We start from the raw sequence: 12,089 nt of genomic DNA on the forward strand, positions 1-12,089 counted from the left end.
ATCATGATTCTATATTGCTAAATTATACATATTTAAGAATTTGGCATTTTTTAGGTACTCAAATTTTTTGTCATACAATTGCTAATGGTAATCTCCTACAATTTTATATCTTTGTGAAATCAATCATATTGTCTCCATTTTCATTTCTGATTGTATGTGTCTGAATCCATTGATTGTATAGGAGTAAGCCATTTAATGTCTATGCACTTATATTGTTCCCAATACTTACCTAGTTGTTTTTTCTGGTTTTATTGCAGTGTGGTCAGAAATGATATTGATCTGATGTCTGCTATTTTAAATTTGTCAAGACTTGTTTTGTGACCTCTGGAAGATGGGAGCTGTGCATTTATTGGCTCCACTTCCTAGAAAGGTACTGTACTCCATCATTTCACTGCTGTAGATATATAAGTATGAAATTAGGTCCACACCCAATCAAAATTTAATTAAAAAGTGTTAAAAAGGTGAATCTGAAATGTGAAGCTGAAAAGATAATAGATAAAAATAGAGGGAAATCTGTATGGCATTCATGTAGATGTTATTCATTTGGATTCTCCCTATGTGCTGGAGAGTTGTACCGATTTTGCCTTTTCATAAGGATACCAGTCATATTGAATTAAAGACACATCCTCATTCAGTGTAATATCAACTTACATATCTGCAGTAATCCTATAGCCAAATAAAGTCACATTATGAGATGAATTACTAGAGGTTAGAAATTCAGCATCTGAGACTGAGACTAGGACACAATTCAATCATTAGAACAGAGAATATTTAAGAGAAATATGAAGAATAGAAAACATTATGTATTTAGATCATTATTTTGAGAATTTTCATTATATAAGGAAAAAGATTATTATAATGGAGAATATAGTGTTCATGGAAAATTTTACTCTTGCAGTTTTAATACGGGTAGAATTTGATTTTTTTAGGATTCATGAGAAGGAGTACGTAGAAAATGTAAGAACAATAACTAACTGTTCCCCAAACCAGGTAGGTCAGTATAGAATTGATGGAGAGAATACCTGTTGTTCCCTACATAGGAAGAGGTTGTTTGTATTAATGTAACTGAGAGGGAGGAGTAATGCAGACTCCCAGACAATTAGAACTGTTTTATTTGCTGTTATAAAGATGAGACAGTTCCCTTCTGATGGATTCTAATTATTATTACTTTGATTTTCTAAGTGGGAACATAGTACTTTATTAAAAACCAGGGAGAATAGAATTGAAAGTTTAAATAAGTGGACTATTTTAAAAGTTGATTGGTCAAATCTAAGGAAATGTAGATGGTTAGAAAAGCATGAGGGATAGTGTTGTCATCTAGGTTGTGAAAGGTGTAACAAATATATAAGATACCAGTCTGTTTACACCTATGAAGTTTTAAAGCATATTAAGCTGCTAGTGTAAACAAAGGATAGAAATATCCATATTTAGGGTTTTGCTAAGAAAATGTCACAGCAGGACAAAGAGGGCAAGGTTTTCATTTACTAATAAGGGAATATTTGAAGCTATTAGCCATTCCTATTTAAGTAGCAAAGGGTGGGAATTGAAGTCAGGAGAGACTGACTGACCAGGAAAAAATGAGAGTCTGATGGGGCTGAAGCACAAAGAGATCAGTACGCAGTTCAGGACACTAAACCTCCTCTTTCAAATGTGGATGTCTGCTGCCATCCTGAACAGCAGTGCACATCAGTTAGAATTAGATCTCATAATAAGACCCATAAAGATACACTAATGGCTTAAAGACATAAAGGTTTATTTTCCAAAGAAAAGAAGTCTTATGTTAAACAAGAGAATTTACAATATGTTGTCAAAAATTTAAAATCACAATATCTATCTGTTATCCATTTCTTATTTCACGCTCAAAAATATGCCTCAAGTAATTATGCATCATTTCATATCTAGCCAGCAGAAAAAGTGAACCACAAAGGAAGACATACAATATCCTATTAAAGGAAAATATCAGAAGTCAGACTACACAGTTCAGCATACATTATACTGGCCAACATCTAGTCACATGCAGCAGAGGAGGCTAGGAAATCTAATATTAAACTAGACTATCATGGGTCAGGAAAACTAGTATTAAGGAAAAGGAAAATTAGTAGTAAGGAACAATCACAAATCTGTGTCCCCCAGCTTCATTTTGACAATGAACCAATGAAGAGAAAGACAAAATGCAATTTCTCAATAGTTAGATGGAATTACAATCAACATTAGGACTCAAAGTCATTATTTTGTGAAATGGGTGTGCTTCTAAATTACAACATCACTCTGCTCTCCTTCAGTGGACAGTCGTCAAGGTGCCTGAGTCAGAGTTCCAAAGCCTGAAAAGAGGTCTTAAGGCACCTTGGAACAAAATCCAGTTAACGGTGTAAATATGGGATCCATCTGTCAAGTTACAGAATGATACACCTTCATCTTCATAATCCAGGAATATCCACACCCTACGGGGGGACTCTCTCAGAGTAAGATGAGTTTCTGGGGAAGTGAGAGCCCAGTACTCCCCCTCATAAATCCTGATGGCCCAGAAACCATTTTGTGGGGATATTGTGATTCGCTCCTTCCTTGTTACATTGTCCCTACAGATTCCCAGATCACAGGAAACTGTGTCCCCAATATCTACCTCCCAGTAGTATCTCCCTGAGGTGATACTCAGCTGATCCAGCACACAGGGAAGGGAATATCATCTCTGTTTTGAGGCAGGGAGATCTTGCCTCTCATCTTGCCAGGTTACTCATCTCTGTTCAGAGAGGAAGAGGGAAGGATGGGCAGTGTCTGCATACAGGGTCACCTTTACTGCAAAGACAAGAGAACCATCATCATCTAACTAAGGAAAGTCTCAATATTCCTGGCCAGAGAAACTGTATTCTGCTAGAGCTTCTCTGGCCCTAGGTGGATTCTACTAACCTCTGTGCATCTTTGTGTGAGACTACGCACAAAAAACAGGATCCCTCTACACCATCATAGACTCACCATCCTGGAACAATTCTTTCCTCCAATCTGAAAGAAATATATCAACGTGAGAAGCCACCATCTGAAAAAGTATGCTACTTGAGCAGTTACAGTATGAATTCCCCAGGTTTAGTTTAAAATAATAGCAACTAAAGAAAATTCTCTTACGTATCCTTGCCCTTCATTTTATAGATTGCTAAATATGTCTGACTTGAAGAACTGACCCATGCCAATGCTTTCCTCATTTAAAAAATTCTACACTATAACAATCTTTTCTATATTTAGAGGTTGGAGTGGAAATATGGCATACGGTGACTGACTCAATAACTCATTTTTGCTTTGTTTCTTCAAATTTTAGTAAATAAACACCATTCTATCTTCTTTCAAAAGATAAGGTAATACACAGATTTACAAAGATTAAAATTTAGTGTTTCAATCCCATATGTGTTAAAATTTTAAGTTTATTTGAACAGTAAAGTGATGGAGGGTCGAGGAGAGAAACTGAGAGAACAAGGGCACTTCCATCTACTGCAATGAGTAAGAATGGGCTAGCCTAAAGCCAGGAGCCCAGAACTCCACCTGTGGTAGTAGAAAAACAAGTAGTTGGGCCATCATCTGCTCCCCACCCAGGTGCATTAGTAGGAAGCTGGATTGGAAGCAGAGGAACTTGAACTCATCAGCAGTCCAGTATTGGATGCAGGTGTCCTGAGCAGTAGCTTAACTTCTGTGTCAAAATACTCATCCCAATGTGTGAAAATTTTGTAGTATTATGTCATTTATATGGGAGATTTGTATTGTATATCTTTTCCTTCATGATGTTTTGTACATTGAAGATATTCATGTATAATGTCTTCAGTAATAGGTTATTAATAGAAACCGTGGCACTTACCAGGATATAATGCTGCTTTCCTCCAGTCTGCAAAAGAAGAAAATAGGAAATCCTTTATTTTTTTTCCTTCTGTGTCTTCTCTCATTATGCTTCTCAAATCATCCTGCATTTTTCTCACATTTCCTTCTCTACATCTTCTGTGCTTTCTTTTTCTCGCCTTTATCCTTTTATTCTAAATTTCAAAGACGTGATAATGAAAATGATGAAGTAGAAGAAATTTAGAAAAATTAAAGCAATAAAAGGTAGGAGTGTAAAGGTGGGAGCAAGAAATAAAGGGAAGTGGAAAGAGGAAAGGGTGTAAAAAGGGCATGAAGAATGCAGAATCACAATGATTTTATTTATTTCAGATATATGCCCAGTAGTGTGATTGCTGGATCATATGGCTGTTCTGAAGCAACACACTCACCATCTATTCCTGCTTGTAACATCATTGGCATGTTGTCAGAGATTAATAATTCAGAATTTTTCATGTACTTGAGCCTGCAAAGTCTCTCTGTGCTAAAGTTAATGAAGCTCTAGCTGTACTACATGTCCACCAAGGTAAACAGGCTGCCCAGAAAAGAGTGAACAGGGACACTGCTGTTCCAGCTGTTTATAATTGTCCAGGGACCACTAAAAGATACTCGGGCCTCACCAGAGGAAAAATATCTAATTCTCAAAACTTAAATATTATGGGAAAACATTGCAAAATATAAAATAAATAAAAAAGGAAAGGAAATGTAAAACCCTATGTACTGTGCTAATACCAGACCTAGTAAGCATAATGGTAGTCCTAGGTTACTTATTGATTTAAAAACAGCAGCAACAAAGTAAAATAAAAAGAAAAAATAATGTATAATAGATCTTGGAAAAAAGAATTTTTAACAAGTAGAAAATGTGTAACATCCCTTCCTTTAATTTTGTAATTCTTTTACGATGAAATAGCACAGAATGTTAGCTTTGTTTTAAGAAAATGATGACCAAGCAAGAAAACATAATTTGGATTATAAAAGTCTTCCTTTAATAAAAATTCCTTAAACAGTGAAAATAGGAAGTCTTCATACTATTTTCCATGGTGCTTTTACTAGTTTTTATTCCCATCAACTGTGTTGCTGTATCCCATATCTTCACTAATATTTATTTCTGTCTTTTTAATAATAGCTATTCTAACTGGAGTGAGGTGATATCTCATTACGGTTTTTGAAGGCTAGTGATATTAAACACTTGTTCATATGTTATTGACGATTTGTATTTATTCTTTTGAGAACTGTCTATTCTGGTCTGTCAATTTCTCCTCTGGACTTTTGTTGTTGTTGTTGTTGTTTATGAGTTACTGAGATATTTTGATACTAATTTTATGTCAGAAAAGAGATATTTGCTCCACTATGTTAATTGTGGCACTATTCATAATAACTGTGATAAAGGAATCAACCAAGGTATCCATCATCAGATGTATGAATAAAGAAAATGTATGTATGTATGTATGTATTCGTACATATACACATACACACAAGTACAATGGAATACCATTCAACAACAAAAAATGAATCTTATCATTTGCAAGAAAATAGATGGGACTGTAGTATATCATGTTAAGCAAAATAAGCGAGACACAGAAGGACAATACTGCATATTCTCTACCCTATATGGGGGATAAAAGAAGAAAACAACAAAAACCTCAATATGGACACAGAATGTGACCACCACAGGCTGCAAGGGAAGGAGTGGGGAGGATAGAGGGAGTTTGGATAAATTAATAGGATCAGCTGGGTATGGTCCATTAATTGTCACAAATACTAATATGAGATATTAGTAATAATGAACTTCGTTGTGGTTTCTTTTTTATTTTTATTTTTTTTTTATTTGACAGGTAGAGTTATAGACAGTGAGAGAGAGACAGAGAGAAAGTTCTTCCTTCAGTTGGGCACTCCCCAAATGGCTGCTATTGCCGGCGCTGTGCCTGTCTGAAGCCAGGAGCCAGGTGCTTCATCCTGGTCTCCCATGCAGGTGCAAGGGCACAAACACAGTGTGGTTTCTTAAGTGGTACACATATACTTATATAAGATGGTAATAAGGGGAAGATGAGTGTGGAGTATATGGGAACTCTGTACTACATAATTTTTGCTTTGTAACCTTAAAATGATTCTGAAATTAAAAGTTTATTGTAAAGTTTTTAAAATCAGATCATAAAAATCTAATATAACATTCACCCTAGGTGCCAGAGCCATAGCACGCTAGGTCAATCCTCTACCTATGCATTAGCATCCTATATGGCCGCTGGTTCTAGTCCCGGCTGCTCCTTTTCCAATCCCGGCTATGGCCTGAGAAAGCAGTGAAGATGGCCAAAGTGCTTAGGCCCCCTGAGTCGCATGGGAGACTGGGAAGAAGCACGTGGCTCCTGGCTTCAGATCAGTACAGCTCCGGCTGTTGCGGCCATTTGGGGAGCGAACCAATGGAAGGAAGACCTTGGTCTGTGTCTCTCCCTCTCACTGTCCATAATTCTACCTCTCAAATAAATAAATAAAATCTTTAAAAAAATTCACCCCAATGTTGAAACACTTTTAAGTTATATTTAAGGGAGCAATTTATTGAAATCCTTTTTGCCAAATACACATTGTTTGTTGCATTGTTGTATCATAACCAATTACTATAGAGGTTAAGATAGGTGTTGAATCCAAAAGAGACAGAAAAATGGAATTTTTTGCGAGAGAATGATCACTCACTGAATTTGAATTGAGCCTACTTCTATCTGAATGAAGCAATGACTACATGCATCCTTTAATTGCTGTGGAACTCAGATATGGACTGAACACATTGAAGATATAGGAATGGAGGTTTTCTAGAGATAATAATTACTTACCAAACATATATTGAGCCTTCCTCCTATCTGAGAGAAAAATATACAAAACATACCTTCATGAGATAGGTTTTGTTAAAATCATAAATAATACACAATTCAAGCCATATATCAGTTAGTGTTCATGCCTGCAATATTGAGCAGATCATATTCATTTCATTAGCAATAAAAGAAGACTCAAAGTACATTCATACTGAAAACTTCACTCCAATTGGAAGAACACTATATGAGGTGTAAATAGTTAAATACAAGGTGCTTCAGAAATCTTGTATGAAAGAATTAAAAGTTATTTTTTATTTTGGTACAAAAATGTTGATATTTATATCTAGTTTTTTCATAATTTACATTTTCCACAAACTTTTTGAAGACTCCTTTTTTTGACAGGCAGAGTTAGAGAGAGAGAGAGAGAGAGAGAGAGAGAGAGAGAGAGAAACGTCTTCCTTCCATTGGTTCACACCACAAATGGCCGCTATGGCCAGCGCGCTGCGCCCATCCGAAGCCAGGAGCCAGGTGCTTCCTCCTGATCTCCCATGTGGGTGCAGGGCCCAAGCACATGGGCCATCCTCCACTGCCTTCTCAGGCCATAGCAGAGAGCTGGACTGGAAGAGGAGCAACCGGGACAGAACCAGTGCCCCAATTGAGACTAGAACCCAGAGTGCTGGTGCTGCAGGTGGAGAATTAGTCTAGTGAGCCATGGCACTGGCCCTTGAAGACTCCTTCTAATGCTTATAAATTGGCACTAAAATTTGTAGAAATATCTTAGAACAAGGTCTTAAATTTTAAAAATATATTTCCAATGGAATTTACTTAACAATGCATACTAAGGTCATGAATGGAGGGAAATTCAGAGATCAAAATTCATAGACCAAAAGATGAAAGAGCAGTAGTAGCTATGATTGTAAAGAGAAGATTGTAAGATCATGGGAAAGTAATTAATACCTAGGATTATTTAAAAATATAACTGAGTAATACAAATTAACAAGTCTCCAGACTATATTTGATATTAGTATATACTAACTGTATAAAGGCCAATAAAAGGAGGAACTTGTAACTTCCAGGAATTTTGGAGTCTGATACCCACAGCTAATAATAAAGATATCATCATGTGAAAAATAATGAGCACTCTGCTACTGAAGATGTGTTGTGGAACACATTTAAAGGAAGTTTTCTTTTCAGTGGAAAAAACTATATTCCTCTGTTCATCTCATAAGAACATATTGGAGATACAACAATTATCTGCAAGACAGACGAAGTCAAAGAACATACGGTACAGAATGGAAAAGGGATAAAGAGAAGGGGAGGGAGAGGATCAGAAGCAAACTTAATAAGACAAAAGTTCATGGAGCGAAATAGAAGGTAAATAGTTTAATTTGAACTCTACAAGATGAAAAAGCAGAGAAGAGTAGAAATGATGTAAAGAGTCAAAAGACAGCAAAAAGAAAAAGAAATATATCAATAGGAAAAAATATCATAAAAATTACCAATTTCTCACTGAAGTTCTTCTGAAAAACAAAATGGAAAATTCATATAAATGTCAAGGGACAACATGGATATAGTTAGAGTATGTATGCTAAGTGTAATATGTAGATACACAATGCCTAATATTATGTGTTTTCACATGTGAAAACTTAAAAAAGGAATACCATAGAAACGGTGTAGAAAGTTTATTTCAAGAAGCTGAAGGTGCTTGGATATATATGTATGAACTACATGCAACTTGTATACCTTAAATAAAATTAAAAAAGAAAAAGCTAAAGGGGAGTAGGAAGGACACAGAAAGGAAAGAAGTTGATTAAATGTGCCGAGTTTCAATTAAACTAGAGTAATAAGTTTTAGACCATATTGACCACAGTTCTTAGCAATATAAATTTCAAAGCTCATTTAAAAAGCATATTTTTAATATTCTTACCACAAATATAAATATAAAATATAAAATGTCTTTATTTTTGTATGCTATTCTGGCTTTTATTTTTAGGGTTCTTTGATACTGTCTTTGATTCCCAGTAAATCTATGATATTGATTCCCATTTTCATGATAGCAATATTGTATTAAGTCACAATCAACCCTGAGTTAGTGACTCCTGAGCCACTGCTCCTGGGAAAATATCTGAGTTCAGATGCCTCGAAGACTCTGGTCACCATGCAACCATTACAGGCTTTAGTGTCAAGAATTTGGACACAGAATAAATAAATGTTCATAGGGAAGTAAAGCCATGGGTGAACTGAAACTGGAAGTGAATGATAGAAAATGAAGGAAAAGAGGGGGGAAGGGCAAGATGGCAGAATAGGAAGGGAGCACACTGATAGTCCAGGAAGAGACAGTTTAATAAAAGTGGAGATACTGCAGGTTCAAGGAAGAGTAGGGAAGAAACAGCAGAGGAAACTCTTCCAGAGCTAGTGATTCACGGTGGACCTACATGGAGGGCGTGGGAGACCATGGCTCTGGACACCAGCAGTAGAATCAACACACCAGTGCTGGAAGACGAGGTGAGCTGAACCTCAATAGCCCGAGACATCAGTGGGAAAGCAGAAAGAGGAGACTAGAGGAAACGAGTCTTGAAATCCCGTGGGGAAAATTTCACCAGGCTAACTAGAAGAGAGAAGGAAAAAAAAAAGTGACCGGTACGGACACGAGTTTCTCTCTCTCTGCTCACCTCTCAAAGGTGAGCCAGACAAACAGCAAGTGCCATTTTGGACATACACATAAGTGGCATGACCTCAGGACTGCACCCGCCCCCAGCCAAGCAGAAAAACCTGACCCCGGGGAGGGGGGTGAAATCACAGGAGATTAGGACCTAGTGAATGTGTGGTGCTAATGAACTGAGACTGTGAAAAAAGTGACGGTGGATGAGAGAATTCACGGAATTCACATGAGTACTCTCCAGAGATGCTACAATTAAGTAACCTTGGCAACCCAGTGGGAGACTGCAGGAGAATTTGAGCCCACACTAGGCAGCACAGATTCCCTGTGTGGTCCTTGGGAAAGAGCTTCAGATCTCTTGCTCCTGTGGGTATATCATTCACCTACTAACTACCTTCAATTCCACTCAGTTTTGTGGAATTAATTCCCTTCTGAATCCAAAAAAAGAAAAGAAAAAAAAGAAAGAGAGATATAAACCAACATAACCAGGGAGTGACACCTTTGGCACACCCTTAACCCTGAGGAACCAAACAGAGATCTCAGGCCACACCCATCTCAAGCCTCTAAGGCTCCATCAAAAGCAGACAGTCCACTTAATACAGTTATAGTATAACAAGAAAAAAACCACAGTGAGGGAAGAAGAATCTAAAGAATATCTCCACAATGCCAAGCAACAGATGCAGAAACTGAGGAAACAAGAACAAGGAAAACATTATGACAACCCCAAATGAACAAAACACCCCAAGCCAAGATTATGAAGATGATGAGATGGAAGAAATGCAAGATACAGATCTCAAAAAAATTATGATAGGAACAATTTGAGTTTATAAAAACAAATGCTAGAGCTACGGAAATCCTCACTGGACAGGATAGAAAATCTCGTTCGAGAAAATGAAATCTTAAGGAGGAATCAAAATGAAACACAGAAACTAGTAGAACAGGAAAGTGTAATAGTGAAGAGAAATCAAAATGAAATGAAGAGCTCAATAGATCAAATGACAAACACATTAGAGAGCCTTAAAAACAGAGTCAGTGCAACAGAAGACAGAACATCGGACTTAGAAGACAGAGCACAAGAAAGTTTACAGTCAAACTAAAGAAAAGAAGAGGAAATTAGAAATCTAAAAAAATATTGATGGGAATCTTCAGGATACTATTAAAAAACCCACATTCGGGTTCTAGGAGTTCCTGAAGGCATGGAGTGAGAGAAAGGATTAGAAGGCCTTTTTAGTGAGGTACTTGCAGAGAACTTCCCGGGTTTGGAGGAGGACAGAGACATCCTAGCACAGGAAGCTTGTAGAACTCCTAGTAAACATGACCAAAAGAGATCCTCACCACAACACGTTGTAATCAAACTCTCCATAGTGAAACATAAAGAAAAGATTCTAAAATGTGCAAGAGAGAAACGTCAGATTACTCTCAGAGGATCTCCAATCAGACTCACAGCTGACTTCTCATCAGAAACCCTACAGGTTAGGAGGGAATGGTGAGACATAGCCCAGATACTAAGAGAGAAAAACTTCCAGCCCGAAATATTATATCCTGCAAAGCTCTCATTTGTGAATGAAGGTGAGATAAAGACCTTTCATAGCAAACAGAAATTGAAAGAATTTGTCGCCACTCAGCCACCCCTGCAAAAGATGCTTAAAGATGTGTTGCACACAGAAACACAGTCATCAATATGAAAGAAGGTAAACGAAGGAAACCTCACAGAAAAAGATCACAGGAAGTTTAAAGCATATATTAGAAAATATCTTTGGGAAAATGGCAAGGCAAAGTTACTACTTATCAATAGTCACATTTAATGTTAATGGCCTGAACTGTCCAGTTACAAGACACAGATTGGCTGATTGGGTTAAGGAACAAAAGCCATCTATTTGCTGTTTATAAGAAACACATCTTTCCAACAAAGATCCATACAGACTGAAAGTGAAAGGCTGGAAAAAGATATACCATGCCAACAGAAATGAAAAAAGAGCTGGTATAGCCATCATAATATCAGACAAAATAAACTTTAACACAAAAACTGTTAAGAGAGACAAAGAGGGGCACTATATAATGATTAAGGAATCAATTCAACAGGAACTTATAATGATTATCAATGTATATGCAACTAATTACAGGGCACGGGTTTATTTAAAAGATCTGCTAAAGGAATTAAAGGCAGACTTAGACTCCAATATAATAGTACTGGGGACTTCAATATACCACTCTCAGAAATAGAGAGATCAACAGGACAGAAGATCAACAAGGAGACAGTAGATTTAAACAACACTATAGCCCAAATGAATCTAATAGATATCTACAGAACTTTTCATCCTAAATAGAGAGCATTTGCATTTTTCTCAGCAGTATATGGAAACTTCTCTAGGATTGACCACATACTAGGCCACAAAGCAAGTCTCAGCAAATTCAAAAGAATTAGAATCATACCATGCAGCTTCTCAGACCATAGAGGAATGAAGTCGGAAATTAACAACTCAGGAATGCCTAGAGCATATGCAAACACATGGAGATTGAACAAGATGCTCCTGAATGAACAATGGGTCATAGAAGAAATCAAAACAGAAATCAGAAAGTTTCTGGAAGTAAACGAGAACAACAACACAACATATCAAAACTTATGGGATATGGCAAAAGCAGTATTGAGAGGCAAGTTTATAGCAATAGGGGCCTATATCAAGAAATTGGAAAGGCACCAAATAAATGAGCTTTCAATTCATCTCAAGGAAATAGAAATTCTGCAGCAAACCAGATCCAAACCTAGTAGGAGA

The 12,089-nt window shown here is 36.8% G+C and overlaps 1 pseudogene; it reads right to left on the minus strand.

The window, feature by feature from the left end:
- Window positions 1–2,278: 2,278 nt before the first annotated feature.
- Window positions 2,279–12,089, minus strand: part of LOC138849877 (butyrophilin subfamily 1 member A1-like) — a 40,286-nt pseudogene continuing 30,475 nt past the window's right edge.

This window comes from Oryctolagus cuniculus, chromosome 5 (assembly GCF_964237555.1).
Source record: "Oryctolagus cuniculus chromosome 5, mOryCun1.1, whole genome shotgun sequence".
Lineage (NCBI taxonomy): Eukaryota > Metazoa > Chordata > Mammalia > Lagomorpha > Leporidae > Oryctolagus > Oryctolagus cuniculus.